Below are 6,000 nucleotides of genomic sequence, written 5' to 3'. Positions count from 1 at the left end.
TATTCTCGGTGATACTGCAGATCACCGGTAATCAGATCCTCTCTGTGTTACACCGATCGTTACACCGCCGCTCCGGGAGGATTTTCTCCGCTGCCGTGGGACCGAGGAGGATGGGGGAAGCCTCAATAGGATCCGGAGGCTTCCCCCACCCGAGGTGAGTACCCCCCAGCAGAGTTTTTTTCATTACAGGTTTTCTTGAACGATAGCATGTATGGGGGCTTTGCTATTACAGCTAACATCGGCACAAAATTATGCAAAAATTACGCAAAATCACAGCTCCTGATTACGGTTTGAAACAAAATTATTTACAATTTTCCCCCAAATTTTGCAACTACAATTTCACATCTTGATTGCGAATGACTATGCAAAATTACGTTTATGGGAAAGTCGTGCTCATAGTCAGTGAGCCTTTACGGTCACTGGCCTGGAATCTATAGTGATAAGAGCCACAGGGATTCCATTACAGTTGTAAAGATTGTTTCCCCCTTACCGCGCTACACTCTTCTAACTTTCCTAAATTGCTACTAGGGATGGTCAAATGTCAATTTCCGATTCCGCAGAAATTCTGATTTCCGCCAATGACAATTACCGATTCCACAGATTTCCGGTTTTTCGAGTTCGGATTCCCGAGTAGTGTTGTTTTGGGTCATTTTTTTGCGTTCTCTGATTGGCCAAATACTTCCGAGTTCCGAGTTGTGGTAATGCAGTATTTCTATAGAAATCCGATTTCCGAGTTCGGATTTCTGATTTCCGAATAGGTTTTTTTTTTGGTCATTTTTTGCAATCTATGATTAGCCAAATACTTCCTAGTTATTTCTGCATTCTCTGATTGGTCCATTGATTTCGAGTTCTCTAATTGGGCTAAAAATTACTGAATTGCGGTCATGCAGTATTTCTGCAGAAATCCGATTTCAGAGTTCTGATCGGAAATTTGGATTTCCAATCGGAAATTCGGAAATTTCAATTCCGCTGAATCCGAATGAGCATCTCTAGTTAGAGGTTAAAAAGTTAATCATAGGGGACACATAGGGTTAGGTTTAATTAAGAAGTGACACTGATGTGAAGAGCATAATGCAGCCTGAAGGGTGTCATGCTATTTATGGTGATCTCCTTGTGTTCACATTGAATTAAAAGACTGTTGCACGATATGGAATGAGACAGCATGTAATGCGGACAGTACTAATGATGATAAAAGCCAATCATGTCAACTAAGAGAGCTTGTCCTGGCTGCTAGACCTATCATGATGGGTTCCATTTGTGTGATTTGTTTTAAGATAGATTACCTTTCAATGTTCCTCCCATTCATTTGCTAATAACTTTACCACTACTTATCACACCAAAATTATATATATACACACACATATATATATATATATATATATATATATATATATATATATATATATATATAGATATAGTTTTTTTTCACCACCAATTAGGTTTTCTTTGGGTGGTACTTTTTGATAAGAATTATTTTATTCTAATTGCATTTTAATGGGAGTAAGGGGGGGGGGGGGGGTAATATTATTTCTTTTTTTAGCCATTCGTGTTTTAAAATATTTGTGTTTTTAGCCATTATAGTTTTAAAATAAACCATGCTACTGTGGATATAACCCACACATTTTATTTGCCCATTTGTCCCAGCTATTACAAAGTGTAAATTATATTGCTAGTACAATGTATGGTGATGATATTTTTCGGGGAAATAAAGGCGTATATTTTCAGTTGTTCGTGTACACTATAACACTAATTGCAAGCCCTTATTAGCCAAAATAACAGTAATATACCCCATGATATACATATAAAAAAGTTGTGTCCCTAAGGTAACTATGTATTTTTTATGTCACTTTCTTTTTTACAGACTTTTATTTTGGTAACTATGGAGTTAATTAATGGGGTATCTACTTTTTATTTTTTTATTTTTTTACTTTAATTTAAAGTATGTAGGGGTCTTTATTCCAGTACACAGGAAGTGTTGTGTGCATGTTTTTACTTTCACTACTGACCACCGGCATCTCACTGATGCTGGTGATCATTGATCATTGATCACAGGCACTTTGATCGGTGAATGGGAACATGTGTTCCCATGTCAGAATCCGCTCCGCTGGCCTTGATTCCCTGGACAGTTTGTTGCTTTCCTATGCAGGTTACATAGTTCAGTCCAGGGAAAAGAGGCCTTTTTGTCAGTTTGCAAGATTCGGGAGGCTTGCTGCTGTAGTGACTGATTTGCATCCACTTATCTTGCAATCTGCTTGTCCTGCGGTGGCTGAAAGTGAATCGTTCAGTCCTGTTCCTAGATCGCATTCGCCCTAGCCCTAGAGGTGGTGGATCTTTCCTGTCTGTGTCTTGGAGTATAACCTTGGCAGCGGTTGCTACTGGTTGCTCCTTCAGTCTGTTTGGTCTGGAACGAACGCTTGCTGTTGTCTGGTGTTAGACAACCGATTAGCAAGCATTCCCGCTATCTCTTTGTCTTTGTTCTCCATGTTCATTTGTTAGTTAGGGTTGGTACATTTTGTCACCGTTGCGCTTAACGTGTGGTGACCGTGGTAATAACACGCTTGTCACTGTTGCGCATAACTTGCGCTGACCGCATTTAGTTAGTTCATTTGTTATTTTCCTTGGCATTCGGATTGTGGTTGTTTGCTGTGTCTTTCATTACTCATTCATGCTCTGTCTTTTCTCTGTCTTGTGTTGCTGATAGCAATCGCCTCTGTTGCGATTGGCTTTCTCACTCTGGTCTGTTCTATTGTGATATGTCTACTGTCGCCGGGTGGCGACTAGATTGGTAGACATTCACATAGTCTGTCTCTGTTCTTATTCTCTTTTTAGTTGCTACCTTGTTTATATTGCCATGTGTTGCTTCATCGTGCAATTTCAATCTGGCATCTGTGGATGTACAGAGGACTTGTTCCTCTGTACTTCACAGCTCCATCTGCTGGTTGGAATTCCCCTCTACAAATATATACTGGGTACTCTGCTTCTGTGATTGTGGGGATTTCCATCTGCTTCAGCGCACTTGGTGTGCGCTGACTGTGGAAATCGCCCACAGATTATTACATTATGACGAGCCAAACCAAAATTCCCAGTGTAGAGGGAATCTCTGAATTGTACGATTTTGTACATTATGGTTCTTGTGTCTTTAAAAGATTTAAGACGCTGAACTCTGAAACCAGAGACAATTTTATAGCAGAGTGTTCGAGATTTCTGGCGAATCCTGAATTTCAGGCTACTAAAATCTCCACTTGGGGTGCTCAGATTGCTTAAAATCTTCTACAAGGGGATCTGTTTGTGTGGGCTGATAAATGGACTAAACACTGGAATCTGATACATAACCCTCGCAGATTTCTTGTTCATTTATTTTCTTGTAAGCTTGAAATTCCAATGCCACGCTATTTCAATGAGTTTTTTCCTACAGTGCAAACTGCTGATTCAATTGGTTCATGCAGCACCACTCAGTCATTACCATATTCCAATGAGTTAATGGCTCAATCTGTTGATCCAGTAATTTCCTGCAAAACTATTCAGTTTGCAAGAGAAAGTTCCAAAGGTTATTTTTCATCTGGCCAGCAGCAATCTAAAGCTGTAAAGAGTAAAAAGAAAAAGTCTAAGAAACGTACTCACCTGAAAGAGACGCTTCCTGTAGCTGTTACAAGTGAAAAGTTTGCTCCAGTAAAATCTGATGGAATTTACCAACACATCTTAACCCTCCTGGCGGTATGAAAAATTCGGCCAGGAGGCAGCGCGGGTTTTTTTTTCTTTTTTTTAAATCATGTAGCGAGCCCAGGGCTCGCTACATGATAGCCACTGCTCAGCGGCATCCCCCCGCCCTCTTTGATCGCCTTCGGCGATCTCCGATCAGGAAATCCCTTTCAGAGAACGGGATTTCCTGGAGGGCTTCCCCTGTCGCCATGGCGACGGGGCGGGATGACGTCTCCGACGTCAGCGACGTCGTGACGTCATTGGGAGTCCCGATCCACCCCTCGGCGCTGCCTGGCACTGATTGGCCAGGCAGTGCACGGGGTCTGGGGGGGGGGGCGCGCGCCGCAACGGATAGCGGCAATCGGGCGCGGGGCGGCGGCGATCAGTGTGTTACCGCCAGGAAGGTTAATGTAATATATGCAGTGTCATTTGCTATATTAAAGGTGTAAAAAATTCTCTTTATGTTCCTGACCCTAATCCGTATGAGTGTTTTGTGGATACAAGTTTGTGGGAACCTCCATTTGCTTCCTGGGAAATCGGGGCTCTGATTGAAGAGTTTGACACTGATTGGAAGTCGTTTTGTGATTTCTATTTTGGAAAAGATGAGCTGTGTTTGAATGCCTGTATTGACTCTATGCACACCTTGATTGAATCTGGTGAGTGTGAGGAGCATTTGGTGAATCCGGTGATTTGTGTGTGGCAAACGATATTGTCTGAACTACATACACACCAATCAGTTAACTCCTGTAAAAACACATCGTCAGCGGGCGATTGTTCCAATTTCCCTGAAGCAACTTTTGAGTGTGTTTCATTCCCCAAAGCAACAGAATTGTAACGAATGTGGAATTATCTCCGTGGTCAGCGCACAACATGTGCGCCGACACTGCGGAAACCCTCCACAAGCGTTTAGATAAGGAAACCCAGCTTTGGTGCAAATGCACCTGTAGAGAGGAATTTCAACCGGCAGATGGTGCTGTGGAGTGAAGAGGAATAAACCCTCTGCACAACCAAAGATGCCAGATAGAAATTGTACGAAGTGAAGCGATACAAGGCAAGATAGCCTCTCAAGAGAGAGTGAGCACCGAAACAGGATGTATGTATGTCCACCAATCTAGTCACCACCCAGCGACGGTTGACATACAACAGTGAAGACTAAAGTGAGAAAGCAATCGCAAGAATGGCGATTGCTAGCAGAGACACAAGACGGAGTAAAGACAGAACATACAATGAATAAAGACAGAACCATTAGCAAACTGCAATCCAACATGAAGGAACTGACAGGACTAGCTAAACGTGGTCACCACACGTTAAGCATAATAGCGACAAAGCGCGTTCAAGGCACGGTCGCCGGACGTTAAGCGCAACAGCGACAAAGCGTACCAACCCTAACTAACTATTGAACATAGAACAAAAAGACAAACAGATGGCGAGAACGCTTTGCTAATCGGTTGCCTAACACCAGACAACAGCAAGCGTTCACACCAGACAAAAGCTCAGGCCCACACTCCAGGAACATAGGTTAGAAGGATCCACCGCCTCTACCGCTAGGGCGAATGCGATCCAAACAGACAGAGCGATTCACTATCAGCCGCTGTTGGAGAAAGTGCAATCGCAACAGATAAGACAAGACAGAACATACAAATAATTAACAATCTGACTGCACTACAAGGAATGCTAGTGCACTCCCAAGGATAACTACTCTAAAACAATATTAGCAAACAATCAGCAGAGGGGCTGAAACTCAAGGTAAGTCCAGCAGAACCAAACCTTTATGAGCAGCAGGGAATTCTGGGAGGAAATGGTATTTATACTGCAAGCCTTCAAGAGAGGCAGAGCTATCAATAGCCAGATAAGTGAATGCAAATCCCTCACCAGAACAGCAAGTCTGAAACTTGCAGAGTGAAGACAGGTCTTCTTTCCAGGGACCTGCAGCATACAGACCTGAAAAATGGTCAAAAAGCTGCCTGCCTGTACAGACAGCAGAGCAGATCATTACAAGAATGTGTGAATTCTGAAAGTCTGTTTCCCATGGCAACTGCTTGTGTGGAGTTTGAATCTGTGCGATCTGATGCCTTTATCTCAGGTGTTCCTGCAAATTATGATCAAAATTAATGTGTTATTTTTACCAAAGATATATGGGTCCCCTCGTCAAATAAAAACAGATCTTACCCCCCCCCCCCCCCCCCCCCCCCCGAGTACTCTTTTAAGATCTTCCATTTATGAACTTGCTATGGGGAAAATTCCTAAATGATGCAACTTTAAGAACAATGTTAATGTGCCAAATAAATTTCCTCGTGTTTC

This window comes from Hyperolius riggenbachi, chromosome 12, assembly GCF_040937935.1.
Source record: "Hyperolius riggenbachi isolate aHypRig1 chromosome 12, aHypRig1.pri, whole genome shotgun sequence".
Taxonomy (NCBI): domain Eukaryota; kingdom Metazoa; phylum Chordata; class Amphibia; order Anura; family Hyperoliidae; genus Hyperolius; species Hyperolius riggenbachi.
Note: the sequence above shows the minus strand (reverse complement) of the source record.